At 42.7% G+C, this 20,359-nt stretch overlaps 1 non-coding gene across 1 annotated transcript; it reads left to right on the forward strand.

The window, feature by feature from the left end:
- The first annotated feature begins 16,921 nt into the window (after positions 1-16,921).
- Trnar-ucu lies at positions 16,922-16,995 on the forward strand. The gene has a single exon. It is a non-coding gene; the product is annotated as a tRNA-Arg (tRNA).
- The last annotated feature ends 3,364 nt before the right edge of the window (positions 16,996-20,359 follow it).

The following is a 20,359-nucleotide window of genomic DNA, read 5'->3' on the forward strand; positions in this document are numbered from 1 at the left end:
TTCATTGGCATATTTCACACAGGTATGTATGATTTAGTTATATGGATATTCCATTTATAGGCTGATGTGGCTGATTGCAATGTATATGCCCAGATGTATATAGAATACCTTTCATAAGTGTTATAATTGTCTATCATTTGTCTGTCTGCCACTTGTCCTTATTGCTAGTCTAACCCAGAGTCTTGAGTTTGCTAATCTGACACACCACCACTGAGTTACATCTCTATCTGCATGTTACTTTCTTTTGTATTGCTATAGTTGTGGGAAGTACCTATTATTTAAACATCCGTCATTTGTAATTTGGACAAATACCTTTAAGGATCCACAACTTTATATACAAATTGGTGGTTCATTCTGGGCACAATGAGAACTAAAAACTGGATGTAAAAAATAACACCCAGTGGCTTATTGACTGATTCTTTAGGGACTTCCCAAAGAGAAGTTCTAAGACACTTCCGAACAATTACATTCTTTTGCATCTGTAAATATGGTGTGAGTAAAGCAGGAGTCTTTATAAGCACACCTGGTGAACGAACATTCCCAGGCTCCGTGAGAACATAACATGCTCTCTCCAGATCTGAACTCCACTCTCGGATCATTCTTTCTTTTGTTCACGGCCTGTTGAGCAGTTTCTAAGTGATGAACAATACTCCTTGAAAGTGGTTGGGCATTTTGTGGTAGCCAACTAAGAAATTATATAAACGATTGTTTTTGAAACTGCATCTCTAGCAGCCCAGACGGGCCTCTAACCCCCCACGCTACCCCACCCCCATATCTGTTAATGACTTCGAACCCTGGATTCTCCTGCCTCTACTTCACAGGTTCCAGGATTATAGGCAGGTGATGGGACCTGCATCTTTTTTAAGTTAAGAAGTGAAATGCTCAGTAGATCGCATTTTCTCACCCCATTCCCAAGCCCCACTCCAGGTCTGAACCGTATTTATCTGTGAGGAATAATATGAGTCAAGGATAGGGTACAACTTGGGAACCCTGATAACTGATAGCAGCGACAATTCTAAGACAAATGGGCTGCTTTTTTAAGATCCTTAAGCGAGGGTGAATTTTTTAAATGCTGTTACAAAATGTCACCGTTTGGTGAAAGCAAAGCAGAAAGATGAGGAAGTCAGGAAACCCACATTAGAGGAACTCATAGTCCAATAGAGAAGACAGGCTTGCAAACACACATTCGCAAGATGGCGTGGGAAAATGTATACACGAGGCACAGAGGGAGCAGAGAAGAGATGGAAATTAAACTTACAGGAAAAAAAAAACCCGTTGAGACAAGGAACGTTGAGACAGGTGTCAAAGGGATGAGAGAGAGGAAGGAGGGACTAGCATATGCATAAATGGTGATGCGGGCAACTCCAAAGTTGTGGCTAGACTGTGAGGGAATTTATGCTAGATTGTTCTTTATGCTGCAGACAGGCAGTCATTGAAGGGCTTAAGCAGAGAAATGTCAGCGCCAGATTTGCATTTTAGAGCGATAATACTGGCAGTGCTGGATGGATGGATACGAGCTGCAAAAGCCTGACCTCCACCCCCTGGGTACCACAAATCCAGTGCCACGACACTAAATAAGACCCACTCGGTGTGGTCTTGTCTTGGATCCTATGGGTACGATAGAGAAAGGACCAGGATGCCACTACAGGACTTAGGCGCAATGCATGGCGGAGAAAAGGCTTCTGCACATGGATGTGTGTCCACAGCAGCTCATATTTTGTGGAGTAGGATTAACCTTGTGACCGACTGTTCCAGTTTGTCATGGACAGAACCTTTGCTGTGACAACTGGGAAGTTCGGCCACTACTTGGGGTCCTGGAAGAATTAGTCTGCACTTGGTAACCCAGAACATAGGTTAAGTCAAGGGCAAACTGGAGAGGCAAGAGAAACGGAGTGAATTATTTTTTGTTTTAGGGACAGTGGCTGTGACAGCTAAACTGATTGAATGAAAGGACTGTTGAAAACCCAAGTAGGAGACAAAGAGAGAGAGAGAGAGAGGTTGGCCCCTAGTCCTGGATACCATCTTCATTCTCTGAGATCGTGGGCGCTCGGTGTTGGCAAGGAATGCTACAGGCTCAAAACAACAAGCACTGCAGGAAGTTAATGCATACGCTTTTCATTCGTGTGTCACTTTAGACACACATGTATTCTTTCAGCATCCATAGAATGCCTACCGTGTGCCTGGCATTTTGCATATTCTACATTATGTGTTCTTTATGTACAACCTTACGGCACAGGAGCAGTATCATTCCCCTTTTATGGATGAGGAGTTTGTGACTCAAGCAACTTGCTGGTTTCGTATAAATCGTATGTGAAGTAGCGGAGGATGTGCGTATGTTTATGCTCACATTCACATGCATGTGGAGGTCAGAGGTTGATGCTGGGCTTATTTTTCAGTTTCTCTCCACCATATCTATTGAGGCAGGATCTCTTACTAGAACCTAGGGCTCACCACTTTGACTAGTCTAGCTAGCGAACTTGTTCCAGGAATCCCTTCTCTTCCTCTCCCACACTGGGGCTGGCGAGGGCCATTGCATCCACCTGGTACATACATGGGTTCTAGGGACCTAACATGCAGTCCATACGATATTGTGGCAAGCACTTAGCTGCTAAGCCATGTCTTTATCCTCAGGAATGTTGTGTCTTCAAAGCCTCTAGTCATTCTAGTACACTTCTCTTTGCTTCATCAAAAAAGACTGACTTGGATCTGTTTACTCAGGTAATATGGATGCCCAGGGAGCACTGGTTCCATGGGTTAATAATGAAAATTCCTATTTCTAGTGTCAACTGCTGGTGATGGGTGATTCCTAGGCCCTGACAACCCAAAGAAACTACTCAGTGCAGGCTGCATCCCCTGACAAAGTTCATTGATTCCCAAGGAAACCATGTAAATACCTCATTAAAACAGTTGTGTGAACGTTTCACAGTGAGAAACACTGCTGGCTTTCCACAATTGAGTTTCTCGGTGTTTCCCCTCCACTGACTGAAAAATTTGTAAAAAAAAAAAAACAAAAAAAAAAACAAAAAAAAAACTGTGCATCGTGGCCCATGCCTTTCTCCCTGGCTTCATGCAGCCTCATGGCTGTGCCTTCCAGAATTTTTTGTTCCTAACAGACACCAAGCTCATGTCCACCCCAAACCCTTCTTCTCAACTGGAGGGCTTCTCCTTTGCCCTGTGTTGAGTTGTTATTCTTGCGTTTGCTTCTCAGCTTTCCGGACTGCCTCACTGGAGATACCTTATGATGATGATGATGATGATGATGATGATGATGATGATGATGATGATGATGATGATGATGATGATGATGATTGTTTTTTTTTTTTGCAATTACTCATTATTTTCATGAAATTTCTTCTGTTTATTTACTGTCTAAGCTTCTTTCTCAGAGTAAGAGTAAGCTCCAAGGGAAAAGAAATCTTGTCAGCTTTGACTGGAGTTGTATTGCTTGAAAAGTTAGAAGGTGCTGCTGCCTTTCCACAGTTGAGTTTCTCGGTGTTTCCTCTCCACTGACTGCAGATCTTGTAAAAACCGTTCCTCGTGTTAGTTGGCGCACGTGCTAGTGTACACGGGTTGAATACACTAACCACACTGGAAGAATCATTTGATTTTATGCTCAAGAACCTTTGTCTTGGGTCCAAAGCAACCCTCTGCCTGCCATTTGAAGCTCTTCCCTAAGCTTCCTGAGAGAAGACATCTCACTCTTTTTTTCTGACCACTATGTAATGTCCCTCTAGAGGGTTTAAACTGTTATTAAATTGCCCCACAGACTCTGATACATCAGGCGAAGTGCCCCAATTCATAACCTTCTGCCAGTTCCTTTATCATTTTAGAACCTCTTGTCCAGTCCCTTTCTCTTTGAGAACTGGGTTCGGTAGGCCACTGTAGGTTAATAAGACCACGGCTGATGATTATGAGTTAGACATGAAATGTTCTTTCAGGTTTGGTTTTTTTTTTGTTTTTTGTTTTTTTTTTTTTTGTTTGTTTGTTTGGTTTTTTTTTTGTTTTTTTTGGTACAGCTTTTGCTACTCCTTACTTTTAAACAATTTCCCCTCTCCTAGTGCATGGCCAGCTTGTGGTCCATTTCAGTATCAAGATCTTTTTAAGCCCTCAAGTTCGATATCTTGCTACCAGTAGACTAGTCTCCCTTTGCCAGCTGAACCCAGTTGAGGTTTCCCACCAGACTTCCTAGTTTCAGGGTTTCCTTGTGACCCCAATGGGGGAAATAAGACATGGTGGGGGTTAGATTTAAAGTGCTCCTGCTAAATCCATGTGAAGTCATGGAAAGGTTTCTGTGTGTTGTGCAGAGGTAAAATAGAATATGCTTCTACCCCAGGAGAGCTCCGAGAGTCCTTGTTCCAGCCTTGAGGAGATTAGAACTGATGAGAAGTCGGCACTTGGTGGGAAAACCATGGCTTTGAGGGTAAAGTCAGCCAGGGCTAAAATACAAGTTGTGCTACTGGGGTTTGTCACCAGAAGTTCCCATGCGCTGACTATTAGGCACTATCACAGTCAGCCTTAGAGTTTCACTGTGAAGATTACCGTGTGAGAGAATTCATGTAACCACAGATAAGATGGAAGGACGCAACACTCACTGTTCCCCTCTCTGACTCCTTCACCTTGGAGCAGATGCCTGAGGGCTATTTCTTTGTGTTTGTCTTGCACAGACACTTGTCTTGTATCCGTTGTCTTAATAGAAAGCACCACATGGATCCAGATTCGCAATTCCAATGTCCTCACTTTCACCCAGGCGGCTTGCCTGTTAGCAGTGTAACCTGCTCTCTGCTACCCTCACGTGGCCACCCTGACCCCTGGTTATTCCTGATCCTCTGCCCCCTCAGTGTGGCGACTCTGCTGTAATGCAGTACACTACTAGCGTCTAGGAGTTCTTGCCTCAAATCCTCTGAGTTTTCAATGTTTATGTGATGGGAAGTCCCTTTAAGTTTGTCTTCTCTTAGGGTGATATTATTAATAACTCAGTCATTTTAGCATTCTTTGTCCCTTTCTACAATACCCCTCGTCTATCAGAGATATATATGTGATAGATGCATGCTGAGTTTGGACACAGCAAGGTCTCTTTGTGTCTCACATCCTAGACAGGGTTCTTTCTCCTAGGAATCCTGAAATTACAGCTCATTACCATAAGCTATTTGATCATAGGCTGTCCTGCTTCTCCCACCTCAAATTAGTAAAGAAGCCATATTCATTCCTGCCTTGGTAAGGGTTAATAGTAGACCTTGTGTAGACACAAAACGTTGGTGCTTCAGATTGAGATATATAAAAGGCTATATCTGTTTTTTTTCTCTCTCTAATTGTATTCTAATTTTAGCCCAGGGACTAGAGAATTATTTAGACTAGAATATGCATCCTAGTTTGTTTGAAAAATTTTGCGAATGAGAATATAGGAAAATCAGCTTGAAGAGGTGGCTTTGAGGCGAAGCTAGGAAGGTGAAATTGGAGAACCAGACACCAAAGAGCCTTTTATTTTTATGTCATGCTGGGCAGTGAACTCAGAGCCTTCCGCATGCTAAGCAAATGCTGTACCACTGAGCTGTATCCGTAGCCCTCAAAGGGTTTCATCTTTAGTCCAACATCGATTGAAATAATTTTTTACAGCAGGATGTCACATGACTGAATTATTATTTAAATATTAATCATGTTAATCCTGTATTCAGGGTGGTAAAGATGTGTTAAATCTCAATTTGTAAATCCAGTCCGGTACTGTGCTGAATCTCAGGAAGATGTTTTCTGGAACTTGACAGGTGGATTCTAGCATTCCCATGCCAAAGAAATTCAAGAACAATCGTGGTGAACACATCCCGTTAAAGGGAAAGCTGGCTGTGCCCTATCCTATAATCATTATAATCATTAAAACATGGAGAAGACAGATCGTAGCTCCAAACTAACATGAGTTTAGTGCTTGAAGGTATGTGTTGCCTTCCTTACGAAATACACATTTAGCGACTGAAGACTGGGCTGTAGAGAGCCATTAGAATAAATGGCTGTTAGTTATGGTGGGCAACAGTCCCACTTTCTTTATACAATATGCAGAACAAATGAATATGTTGGTAAATTATATAAAAATGAACTAAATTAATTCTTTTTTGAAACAGAATTCCTTTGTGAGGCCCTGGTTGCCCTGGAACTCACTCTGTAGACCAGGCTGACTGACCTGGAACTGAGAGATCTGCCTGCCTTTGCCTTCAGAGTGCTGGGAATAACGTTATGTGCCACTACCCCTGGCATACATTCTCCCCTCTTTTTTTTAAATGTGGAAAAATGCATTTACTCTTGGAAGTCGAGAAGCCCTACTTAAAACGTAATGCTGTAAAGTCTCCAAAGGAAAGGACTGACAGGATTGAACCATGTTTCTGACACAATTTGCCTTTGGAAATGCCATCACCAAAATTCAAAAGTAATTTGCCAAGTGGGAAAAGGATTGCACACATATCCCAAAGTGTTCAACTTGACAGTAAGTAAACTATTCAGCCTGTAAACATAAAGAGACAATCGAGCAGGGAAAACTGGGCAAAAGTTATGAATAGAAATTGTCAGGGAAAAAAGGCAATTGTCCAATAATCATCTGCAAAGATGACCAACTGCATTTGGATTTTGAAAAATGTAAGTTAAAGCACCAAAGGGACCATAGGCTGTTAAGGAGCAGCGAAGAGACCATCAGACTGTTAAAAATTAAAATGATGGATAACACGCAGTGTTGGTAAGTGTTGAGGGAAATAAGCACCTTCATATATTATGAGTGAAAATGTAAATCTGAAAACCTTTCTGAAAGATATTTTGGCAGGACGCATCAAAATTAAAAATGGAAATACCAGAGGTGCTGTTTCCACAAATTGTGTATAGATTTATTCACACTTGGTTGCCATGATTCATGTACAAAGGTGTGCATCTCATCATATTTTCCAGCAGTGAGAAATGGAAAACAACCCCAAACCCATCAATAGTGAATTGGTAAAATAAATAAGCCAATGTCATACTTTGTAATAACACATAGCAGTTAACAAGAATGAGGCAAATTTATGTGAACCATTATAGAAAAATACCCAAAATGTACTGTTTGCTTAAAATGTAAAGAGCTACACATATTGTTATCTGTTGTGCAAAATAGACAAAATTATTAAAAATGTATATGTGCATATGCAGATTTCATGTATGTGTAGATGGGTATTTAGGTACAAGAAGAGCTATTCATTGGTTGTGTAATGTCAAGCAAGGTACATAACCCTCTTAGCATTTCAGTATTTTTATATATGGAAAATAGAAACAGTCATTGTACATATCTTTAAGAATTATATGATGTGAGTATTAGTGTATTATTCTTTTTATACTATTACCTGACACACAGTAGGCACTTGATTAGTATTTCTATTGTTTCATATTTTAAGCTTGAAAAGCTAATCTTTATTATACTACTTGCTAGTGCGAGAGAGAAGAAATGCACAAACTGTTTCTCTCCCATGCTAACTGTCTGTCCAGTGATTGTGTGCTTGCATACTGAAAGACTAAAGTTTTTAAATTTGAAAATCTATTCAAGTTCAGTTAAATGATGATTGCTAGAATCTAGGGATGAGTTCAAAGAACCCAGCACTTGACCCCGAGACAGAACGTTAGGTAGCGGTTTGAGAAGTAAGAAAGGAGAAGAAATGAGATACAGTTCTCTGCCCTGGTATTTGAGTGGCTTGAAAAATGCTGAACTGTGGAAAGAAATCTTGGAGTCAGGAGAAGCTTTTTGTGGGGTGTAATATTTTGGGAAGGAAGACGTGTCTTGGTTCAGGCTGCTCTAGCAGAATGCCAGAGACGGAGTAGCCAAAACATTAGACACTTATTTCTCATGGGTTTGGAAGCTGGAAGCCAGAAATTACAGTACTGGCTTGGGCCTGGTCTGTGCCTTTTAGGAGAATGGCCACCTTCTCACTGTACCTTTCAGGGCAAAGAGAAAGAAAAGAGCTCTTCTCTGTCTTTTTATAAGGATTCACACATATGTCAGGCATCAGCATATGGTTTGGGGAAGGGACACAAAGATTCACTCAAAATCACTCCATATAGTTGTCTTAATTATATGTGTATAGAATTCTCAGGTCTCATTTCAAGAGTACCCATATAATACTTCTATTATAAAAAAAATGGATAATTGAGGAATTGTCTACAAGGGGCAGATAACCACTCCAACAGTTTGTTCCTACTTCTCCCCCTTAATAGCATATATCGAGCAACACCATGTGCTAGGAGCCGCACAGACTGTCAAGGGTAGAAAGAACTCAGGTTGCTCATCATCTGGTGGGAGAAAGACGCGTACAAATTAATTGCAATATACTGCACTCAGGGTTCCAATAGCCACATGCACAGGGTGCAGGGATGGTGTGAAAATGGGTGCGATCCAATCTGCTTTGGGTTGTGGTGGGTGTCAGAGACGATATTACAGAAAGGGAGGTGACTCAGCTGAGTCAAGGACGATGAGCAGTTTTGCAGGCAGATGTAGGGTGTCGAGAAGAGAAGGGCATCTGAGAAAAAGAAATATCACCGTATACCAAGACATGCTAGTATGGAACTGAAACCTTTTATTTTTACTTTTTCTCCTTTATTGAATCTCGAGTACTTTAATATTACATAGTTCAAAAGTGGGGGGGAGAGGGTTGTGCGAATGAGCAAAAATCAGTTCACCATTAGCTTTTCCCCAGGCAGTTCTGAAATAAGATGCACTAAGTTTACCTTCCAGACGAATCACAATTAGCCTGCAGTAGTACTACTAATAGGGTTTAACTCTCCATTATAACTTACCCTGATTACTACAGAAACATCATGACTGTGCCCTCTGGATATGATCTCTGCTCAGCAGCCAAGTATCTGAAATGTAGACTTTATCACAGCTCTCCAGTACTGAAAACCCTTTACTGCTTCTGCATCTGGTGAGAGATTAGAATCTTGAAACATGAGGCTGAAGGAACCTGGTCTTTGCAGGCAGCCACTGTCACTTCCTGTCTCTGGACTTTGCACTATCTCAGTTGTTGTAGTTTCTTGTACAGATGGTACTGGGCTGTAGTTTTGCTGTTGCTGTCATTGCAGAGTGCCCTCCCCCCTTTAGCTTGCACTCAAGATAAGCGTGCACATGCACACACACACACACACACACACACACCACTCACACAGAGGAACATGCGCATGATCATACACGTACATGCACACATTCAGACACAGAGACATGCAACATGCTCACAAGCATGCACATACATATACATGTACACACTCAGGCACAGGTACACACACACACACAAACACACACACACACACACACACACACACACACACACACACACACACACGTACTTTCAAAATTCCAACTTCTTTTTGTGTGCTGGTTAAAAACTTCTCATTTTAAGCATCAGCTTAGGTCTGCAGCTCTAGAAAACTCACAGACTCATCAGACTCGATGATTACTTGGCCCATTTTTGGTTCTGTAGATCATGGGATGTAGCTGTAGAGTGAGACAACATTTTTATGATTCTGGTAAATTTTCTGTTTCCGAGTCTTCATAAAAAGTATTTTGTTTTAAATTTTAATTTAAATTTTAGTTTTGTGGTTCCCGTCCCTTCGGAGAAGAGAGAGAAAGAAAATAGGTAAGGGTAGGATGTGAGGAGGATCTAGAAGGAGTTTGGGGTCAGGGAAACATGGTCAAAGTTGTTTGAGAATAATTTAATAAAAACAACCACATGTGATATTACCATTATCCTCCTATCTTCAAAATCCAGCACATTTCTTGGTAGGCAGAAATTATTTATGAATTTGTAGAATGAATAAATAAATTATTAGGTGGTAATTAATGAATGAAATGATGCTACCATTAACTAAATGGATTGTGAGGAGCGGATTCATGGAGTTCACGTTTACGTAGTTTGCAGTTGAGATCTCTATGAGTCAAAGTCAGTTTGTGTTCACCAGGCTGAATTCCATGAGAGTTGTCTGGCTTTCAGATCGATATAGAGGTTTCTAGTTCTTAGTCAATAGTGTGTGCTGTTGTATTATTTGAGGTCATCCAGGGAGAAAATATGAAAGAGGAGAACCAAGACACTATAAGGGAGTAATTTTTGGTTGTCATTTGTATTATACTCCAAATACACATGCCACTTGAATGTCAATTTCTTTTTATTATGCCTTAGGACAAGAATGAAACTCAAATAAAAGGTGTGCCCAGAGAAACATGGGCTGAAGGTTTGGTCCTCTGGGATTGGAAGACAGCAAACCATTAGAACAGTGGTTGTCAACCCATGGGTTGTGACTCCCACAGGGGTTGCATATCAGATATCCTGTACATATCAGATAGCCTGCCTATTAGATATTTCCACGACGATTCCTAAGAGTAGCAAAATGACAGTTATGAAGTAGTACACGCAACAATTTTATGTCTGAGGGTCATTACAATGTGAAGAATTCTATTCAAGGATCGCAACATTAGAAAGGTTGAGAACCACTGCTGTAGGAGGTGATGTAGGAGTATCAAAGCCTTTGGGTCAACGAGGGTGGGCAGTGCTTGAAGGAGAGTGTGAACTTGAATGTGAGTTTCTCCCACTTTCCCATTTTTCCTCTTCACTCATCATGTTAGCTACTTTGCTTTGCAATGAGCTCCTCACCAGCACCCTAGTCAGAGGCTGGAGCAGCAGAGTCACCTGATCTTGGACCAGAACGTCTTAAAGTGTGACCCCACATAAACCTTTTCTCTATATTTGAGTTAACTGTCTCAGATATTTTATTACAGAGATAAAAAGGTGACATGGTGTACCTGTGTATATACCTCAAACAAACTATTTCATTAGACAATTTTTGATGGTTTCTGCTGGTTTCTTTTACTTATCCTGGCACAACCTGTCTTACACTGTTATTTCATTTTCTCTTTAATACTATAAAAATGCTACTAGCATTCTGACTTGCAGCCTGACAATACCACTCTTTGGAAAAGCAACAGTTAAGAAGAAAGGGGAGGGGTTGGTGAAAGAGAGTGAACAGAAAGACTGAGAAATGAGACACCAGTAAGGAGCGCTTACATCACTGAAGCCAGAGAGATATTTTTAAGAATGAAGCTGTGGTCACAAGTGTGAAATGCTACAAGAAGGTGAAGTGAGACTATTGAATTTGACAATTAGGAAGCCATTAGTAACTCTATCGAGGATGCTTTATCTGTAGCTGGCTTGGAGTCAATTGGGGAGGGATGAGGGGAAGAGACGGTGGACAGCACACACTATCGTAGAAACCTGCTCACTGCAGAAACCAGGGCTGCCAGGCATCAGTCTGCTAAGAATGTTATTGTCTTTTCTTTATAATGATCTTATAGGGCAGACATTATTAGTTGTGTGGCTCATTACAATGAAGCAAGTGATTTGAGTGTCAGAAAAGGCTGTTTAGGTAGACAAAGGAACCCATCATTACCCAGGAAGCTACAGGCCTGGGATTCACACTGACCTCTCTGAGTTTGTAGTTTCCCAGTTCCATGTAATGCTTACTTTATTTTTCCAGTATCAGCTAAGTATACTATTTCTGTGGGTCCAAGTTTACCAATCTATGTAATTATACACGGAGATAGACCACAGAGATACAGCAAATAAAGAACAAATATTCACCCACTTAGCATTTTCAATTTAATCTTCAAAGGAAGTGGTTTTCCTAAAGTAATAAGAACGCATGACAAGTCAAGCTGATACCTAAGCTTGAAAGAGACTTGGTTATCTTAAAGTCCTCCATTTTTGTGTCCTATGTGATTCCAGGGGGAAGTCCTCTACTCCTTTGATTTTTCTTGGTTCATCTGTTGAGCCTGGGTACGTTTGTTCTTCCCTCTCTCGTTCCCCACATTCTTCATGTAGAAACATCTTGGGAATTCAGGAGGGGTTTGTTGATAGAATGAGTCCAGATTAAAGGAGTCCAATAGCCTAGAACCTGGGGCAAGCATGTACACGACTAAATGATTTTGTGTAAGAGGCTGCATTCACCCAGCCATCTGCTTCCCATGTTTTAACTTAAGGCGATTGAGAATGGAGTCAGCCACTGAAGCAGTGATAAGCCCAAGCTTGGTTACCCATGGCTATTCCTTCTGACTTCTGAAAACTACACACATTGATTTCATCTGGAGCCTTTTCTAGATGTTTGCTCTTCTGTCCTATTCCAGAGCAAAATAGCATGAGGACGGGCCAAGTGCCTCCCCAGACTCCTACTGTGGAGACTTTCAGAGTAGACATAGGTTTGTCACTGGTACCAATTTATGAGCTACTGCTGCACGTTAACTGTTGTCTTGTTTCAGTATGCTTCTTTTGTAGAAGGACCATGACAATATTCTCACAAACTAGGACAGCTGTGATGTCAAAAGAAGACAAGCCATTTGGAATAATGTTATTATTGTATTGATATGTGATGGTATTGCTACCATTAATGCTGTCTCTTAGAGTTGTAAGGCAGGTGTTAAGAAGAAGGCCCTTGAACGTTGAGCTTCTATACTCTTTAAAAAAATGAATCTGAGACCCTGGGAGTGAGTTGGTTACTTCAATATAATGTTGGCCTCTGTCCTTATCTTCAAGAGCAAATAATTTTAGGGACAGACTTTAGGGGTGGTGGGGGTGTGCCTGTTTGAAGTACTTGCCTTATTGACCAGCTACTGTGTAAAAGAGGTTAAACTGGGGATAACTAATTTCTTGGAGGATCTGGGTGAAGGAGAAAGTTTCCTTCTCAATTTCTAGAAAAGCCTGCTGACTTTGACAGCCATCGTCCTTCTAATTTTAAAGAACGGGCAGTTTCCTCAAACTTCATATGCTTAGGGGTAGAATCTGGAATGGTCCTCAGATGGTTTTCTGGGGGGCGGCTGGCAGAGTGGGGGATGACTGGCAGAGTGGGGAAAAGTTTCCCAAGAGAGGAAGATTCTCCATCCGGCTTCTGCAGTCACATTTGGGGAACACGCTATGCTGTATGCATTCGATTCCAAGTTTCAGTGTCTCGTGAGATCCAGTACAGTTTCAAGATAGATGGGTTCTTGGGCTACACTGAAGGAGTTCTAAAAATGTCTCCCCTGCAAGTCAGTTGGGCAGAGTTAGGCCCAGAGTGGCTTCTGACAGCCGGACACAACAACCGAAGGAGGATTTTGCTTTGCATTTCTCTTTTTGTGGTTTGTTTCCCAGGTTTGATTCTTACCTGGATTTTGTATTTAGTCCTAGAGGAGAGGAATAGGTAGGATGGAGAAGGCACCAGTGATACTGGTAGCCAAGTTCACAGGCTAAGAAAAGAGGGGCAAAGCCTGGGTTCACAGGCAATTCATTGTTATGCATTAGAGATACATGAGAGAAATAGACAGGCAAGTAGGGGACAATTCTACAAGACTGAAGTATCTGGAAAAGAAGGGGATGTTATATTACAGGTCTGCCTACGTCAGCCTTTCTTTTTAAGTATCTGGGAATTACAAACGGAACATCTGTATCTTCTGAGTTCTGCAGGGCGGGTCTTGTGCCAGTGCCATAATGCTGCAAAGTATCTTTCCTGGTTTGTGTGTTTTATTTTATTTTATTTTGTTTTTTGTTTTTTGCTTGTTTGTTTCATTTTGTTTTGCATCTTTCCAGGGAGATGATCGCAGAGGAAATAAAGTAGACTGGATAGTACAGAGGGGCTCTCAATGATCAGGGGCAGGAGAAGATGGCAGGCAGAAGGCACTTCTATAGGGTACTCTCACAATAGTGTGAACAGTAGAGCATAGGGTAGTTATAGCAACTGAGATGAAATTATAGCAGGAGCCAAGGGTTCTGCTCACCAGATAGCTACTCCATTGCCTTCTACCACTAGTACCCCTTAGCTCGTGAATCAAGGATTGGTGCACATAGGGACCTTTAGCAACGCTGTATGACCACAGTGGGATGTGGGATTTATGTCTGGATCAAAGGGAAGATGATTTTTCTTGGCTTTTATTCTGTGTATCCAAGCAACACTTTATGAATGAAATAGTGTATGAGCATCCCCAGTTTGCCTGTAGGGTCACAGAGAGGCACCTAATTAAAAGCATGAGTAATGTTTGAGTCATAGATCTTTGGAGAATTAAATCAGTGCACTTTTGTTTTAATTGGAAAGGGAATGCACTTGTCTTCTTACGGGTTTACATAAACAGGGATAATATGTATCTGGTTTGATAGAAGGAAAAATATGTACTGTAGTCAATCATTTTGAGTGGCTTAACCCCATCTTTCTGCTCTCTGTCAAGTTGCAGCTTTATTTGACTCCTCTTATTTTAAAATTGAAACCTAGTTATAAGACATTACCCACACTATGGCCGCCAAGCTATGTTGATTTACGGATGCTAAGACAAAATTAGAGATGTCAACACCCCCCCCCAAAAAAAAGAGTCCAGAACGTTTATGCTGATACAGACAAGGAGTGCTGCAAAGACTTATGGGTAGCAGGTGCCTACTTTTCCTGTCATGAGATCTATTGGGCAATATGGGGAAGTGGAAGGGAAGTCTTCAAAGGGAAAAGACTGGTCCAGGTGATGTGCAGAAGAGCAGAAGGATCAGCAGCGTGAGACCTCAGTTCCTCTTGGCCAACAGCACGAGTTGTTGCCTTAGGAGACAATGGCTGACCTTCTCAGCAGCTCTAAGCATCACAGCCAGCTACTGAAGCGGGGTCTTTGTACTTCTAGGGTTACGTTCTTCTTCCTCTGGACCTGGAGACTCGGTACCTTGTTTGGTGGGTAATGTATTGCTTCCCTGTTCCCTCCTGTACATCTTTCAGAGTCATTTCTCCTTCGGGATTTGCCAGCAAAATCCTTCCTCTGCAGCCTCAGAACCAGGTGAGAACATTGCAGGCAATAAATAAGGTTACTAGAGAGAGGTGGACCGCTGGGTTTAGGGAACATCTGATCAAAGGCATCATCAAAGGACTGGGTAAAATTGGGGCATGACAGACTTGTGGGTACATGCTGTGTGTGTGTGTGTGTGTGTCTGTCTGTCTGTCTGTCTGTCTGTATGTATGTATGTATGTATGTATGTATGTTTGTCTGTCTGTGTGTTACACACAGACTGGCAGCATCCTGTGAGCTACACTGCCTCATCTTTTTTTTCAGAGTGACAGGCACTGGCCTCCAAGTTTGGGCTTCCCTTTACAGATACATGGGCTTTTTGAACTGCTCCCTAATACTCTCAGAGTAAATACTCTCTGACTAGTATCCCCGCTCTATGAACCAGATCCTTGAAACTATTTAGGATCCCATGTGAAGAAAGACCTAATCTTGCTTCTCTGCAGTGTCTGTCTCCAGTGCTACAGGGAAGACGGGCCTGGCTGGAGGAAATACTGCTTTTGGGTAGAGGAAGGGTTCCTTGTTTAACCTGATGCTCGGCCCCGTACTCTGCTGTGTTCTTTTCCAGCTTGCTGTTAGGCTGCAGGGATGGGCTAGAACAGTGAGACCAAGGCAGGTTATTATTAGAGGGCCCTTGAGTTCTCCCAAACTGGACACCCTTTAACTGTCCTTATCCTCTGGTCTCACAGGTTGGGGTTACCTCTGGCTGTGTTTGGAGTCTGCAGGCAGTGCCTCAGAGCCAGGGTTTTGGAAACACGCAGTATGGGAGAGCAGGAGGCTCTAAGTTGGCTGTGACGTCAGTGTAACCTTTTGATTGTTAAGTGGGATGATGAAATGTAGAGTCAAGTCTCCAGTCAATGCATTGCCATTGGGAGTCAGAGGCTAATCACATCAATGTACCTGAAAACTGGGTAGGAGGAAACAGGCAAGAGATGATGTAGAAAGGACTTGGATTAGACATTCAAAAGAACTGGCCCAGTAGGAATTATAAATAGCACTGGTGATGGAATTGTCTTCTCCAGGAGGCTTTTTAAAATAGGAAACATTTTCTTGGATCTGAACTGGGTCTTTACATATGGTTACCCAGGGCTGGTCAATTTAATTATACCAGGATGCATCAAACAAGCCCAGGCAGCTGAGAAATCCTCTCTGCTTAAATTAGGGAGAAAAGACTGGAAAGACTTAGGGCCAGAGAAGGTGTGGGGAAGGGATTAATGCATTCAGAGAGGGCTGTGTAAAGGCCACCTGTATCTCATTAGAGAACTGCCACTTCCTCACCTTCCCTGTTTGTGCATACACAGACATACAGACACACACACACACACACACACACACACACACACACACACACACACACAGGGGAATGGGATAGAGAGACCTACATAAGGATGCACACTCTTACACACACATACTTTTCTGACTCCACCCATCCTCAGTTCTCATGAGGGTCCTGAAGTAACATCATATCAGACTCCTGAACCTCTCCATGGGTCTGACAGACACAGTTCTTAAAGCTGAGGGCAAGGAAGTAATCAGTCTCCTGCTTGGCTCCCCTGACTTTCTCTGATGCTGCTCGTGTTGGGCTTTGATTTTTGTGTTTTTATATAGCGGCAGATTCTTTGTTTCTGGAACCGGGGGTTTTCCGAATCCCTCAGCTTTCCCTAGCTCTTTGCCTGAGAATATCTGGACCAGGATGAAACCACAGTGAGGAAATGGGGGTGGCAGTAGAGATGGCTTCTGCCTTCTCGCCAGGCTGGGTGTACTCTGCTTCATTAGCATAAGAATGGAGAGACTTTCCCTGTTATCCTCCCTTAGGGACAGAGCAATGGAGAGCAAAGGCTTCTGCTCTATCCCGCTCTCTCTGGGATCCCGGGACTTGGAAAATGACTACTGTCACATTCTTCCAATCCTCTGAGGAACCTAAGACCCACAATATTGCAAAAACCTTTGATGGAGCCGGCTGGTGGATCTCCACTCCAGATTTTCCAGCTGTCCCTGTCCCCCCCACCGCTCAGAGAGCAGGATGCTGAGATGGCTCGGTGATGCAGAAGGTATGTGCTTTTTCAGTTCTGGTGCTGATGCTGTGTGTGTGGTGAGGTCTCTGTGGCGCAATGGACGAGCGCGCTGGACTTCTAATCCAGAGGTTCCGGGTTCGAGTCCCGGCAGAGATGGTCACCTGGCATGTGCCTCTTTTGTTTTGAATGCTGTCATGCTAGGTTGGTAATTATATTTATTCATCCCTAGAGGCTCGGAGGAGAGAGAAAGAAGCTCTTTCCTCGGGAAATCCTGAACGTTCTCGCCCCCTTGCTTCCCTCCATCTTCATTCTTTCTCTACTTCCTCCGTTGCTGATTTTGATTTTTCTGGTGGAGGCTTGGACGTCTGCTACATCTTTCTGCTCTTCGAGATGGGATAATAGGAATAAAATAATTAAGATGCCTGGCCCCAGGTTATTTTAACCACTCTGCTTCCTACCTTTTTCCCTCTGAGAAAACCTAGGGGCAGACTGACCCACATGCGAAGGGGAAATGGCCAGTTGTTCTCTAAGGGAATGCCCACCTTCACCAAAGTGCTCCTCTGGGGGTCAGGGGACGGCTGGGGTTCATACAGAGAGTAATTTCTCACAGTCTTTGTCAGCTCTTCTTTTGCATCCCTAGCACTTTGGATGCTACGGCTCATCATGCACATATCCATCGGGAAGGTGAAATGCAAACACTCTGCCTGCTCTTTGTCTCAATAGAATAAACCACAAAACAGCCCACCAACTGCCAGAAGCAAGTTGGCTGAGCTTGTTCCCAGGAAGTTAAAGGCATCCCCCAGTCGCTTTTCAGGGTGAAGTCTGTTATGCTTCTCCTATACGTATGCGAATGTCATTTTCTCTCACCCCCTTGCAACCTTCATTAGTTTCTGCCACCTTCCAGGGTCTCATCTGACAGGCTACATCCAACTAACTTGGGAGCCTGGTCAGACCAGCCTGTAACTGGGGTTTCTATTTGGGGCTGGCCTGGCTCCCTCCCTTGCACATTGCTGCTGCTATATGTGATCATCTGGATGAAGCTGCCCTTGGCAAGCAGTGACCTCCACCTCAGGTGATCCTGAGAAATCTGAGAAGACACCTTCTCTTGTGTGCTGGAGACAGTCAGCGTCTCTCCCACTGGGGCTTTTTGGGAAGGAGAACAGAGGGCACAACCGTTCACTTGCACTCCAAGGAAGCTGGGACAGGAAGAGGGATGGCACGTATTTGGACATACTCAAACCATATTAAGGCTTGGGAAACTGGTAACACAGACTCCTACTCTGGGCAAAGGAAGGAGCTTTTCCCCCTCTGGAATGTGCTTATTTGCAAGAAGGTGAAACTTCTGCCCATCCTTAAAAGCAGAAGAGTTTTAAAGAGACGGAAGATTCTTGTAGTCAGAGCCGAAATAAACAGAAACAAAACAAAAACAAAAAACAAACCCCCACCTTTCTAAGTTATCATAGAGGATGCCAGTCACATGTAACTTATCTGGGACTTTGAAGTCTAAAGTTGAGACCAGAAATCCAGTCCCCTCCAAAAAAAAAAAAAATCCATTCACGGAGCATTTTATTTGTTGTTAAATAAAATGCACTTTCTTTCTCATTGGCTTTGAACTCAAAGCTGAGAGAAAATATTAGCCTGTGTGGTGGACGGAGTCTGAAGAAGTGGACAGAGTGCAAGCAAGGGATGAGTCACATTTTCCAACCACCATCTCCATATCACGTTTGCCTTTCTGGGTCTCATCTCACATCACTGGTTAGTAACAGGAAACACTGGAAGGAGGTTGTTTTGTGCGTACTGGCAAATGTCAGAGGAAGGACCTGGGTTCACTCTAAGCTTCTCATGTGTAAATAAATTCACAAGATTAAGAATTGGATGTCATGGAACCCTCAGAACCAAGGCTAAGAAGGAAGGCAGGGAGGAGTGTGCACACGAGTAGGGTTTTCTTTGGGGTTCGCTTGTGCTTAGTCATGATGTCATATGGTGAACTCCTTATGTGAGGTTCTGTGCCTCACTTGAGCCTTCCTTGCTGATGTCTAACTTGGAGTGAGAGATCCTTGGCATAAGGCATCACTTCTGTAGGCTGTCACCCTACCATGGTCCTAACTTGGAATACCTAGGAAAGAGAACTGACTGGATGTTCCTAGCTGGCAGTGTCCTTCTGAAGACAGTGGTCCTTCTGTGCCTCACATAAGAGGACATTTCTTCTCAGCTAGCTAGATGGAGACACCTTCTACCCACTTCCTTGAAAGGATCTAGAAGTTTCCACATATTTAAAACTCATTTAGCTTTTGGCTTTACATGTCCATCGTAAGGGGTGATGTTTTAAGAATTTGAAAGATACTAAGTTTTTCTATATTGGTTAAAAATTCATCTGTATGTGATAATTTTCATCTTATTTCATGAGGCATAGTTCCTAATGTATGAGTATTAAAACTATTGCATTCCAAAGATACTCAAAACAAAATAGTAACAGAATTTTGTAGACATATATTTTTTTTGCAACTTTTAATAAACATTTGACCTTTCATCTAGCCCCACCACCCACCAGAGGTAGTGAAAGAGAAAAGTTATTAGGATAGGGGGGAAGTGGGCCTGTTTAGCAATAGTTCTTGGGAGGCGAGCTTGATCTTCTTCGTCAGCAGTTGAAGCCTGTTGCAAACACAAAATACAACTCAGCAGTTGTAGATCAGTCTTCTAGACAGGCAGAGGCCACATAGGAACCAACAGCAACCGTTCAGTGGGCCGTCCGCAGGCAGACACCATACATGCAAAACCAATGGCTGAAGTTCAAGTCTGAAGAAACTGCAAAGCTCACCAACCAGCCTGAGGGGAGGCTGCAGAAGGGGCCAGCTGCTGCGAGAACCTCATGAACAGTTCTTTGGGGAGTTTCTCTCGGTGGTGGCACTACCGCTAGTGGAGATCAACAGTGCTAGGTAAGGTGAACCAGTACATGTGTGTCATCAGGGAAGAATAGTGAGACAGAGCAAACCAAATCAATGCTCAGCGCTTGTCCCCCACTGTCTGTGGGGTCCTATTTATTCTTCATCACAGGTTCTTTCATACGTTTGCTATACCAAAACATCCTCTCACCTGTGTCTGCTCCAGGAAAACATCCTTTCCTGTGTCTGCTCTAGCAAAAATCCTTCCACCTGTGTGCCCCAGAAAGATATCATTTGATAATCATTTGATATATGCAACTTTCCAAAGAAACTAGAAGTTTCTACTTTAGAATTTTTTTTTAAATAAAGTCACTACACGGTAGGGCTGAAATGTTTTTGAGTTGCGGGAGCTGATTATTAATTGCAAAGTATGTGGGTAGATCCGTCTTATTCATTACTGTATTCTCGGTGCCTGAAACATGTTGGGCAGTTGATGGATATATTTGAAAGAATTAATGCTGATTTAGACTGGCTATGAATTATGAAGATGGGAACAAGAAAGCGATTCCTCTTAGTTCCCAGGGAGCAGGAACGGGGAGAATATCTTCATGCATTAATTCATTCTCTTCACAGTATTT

This window comes from Rattus rattus, chromosome 10 (genome assembly GCF_011064425.1).
Source record: "Rattus rattus isolate New Zealand chromosome 10, Rrattus_CSIRO_v1, whole genome shotgun sequence".
Lineage (NCBI taxonomy): Eukaryota > Metazoa > Chordata > Mammalia > Rodentia > Muridae > Rattus > Rattus rattus.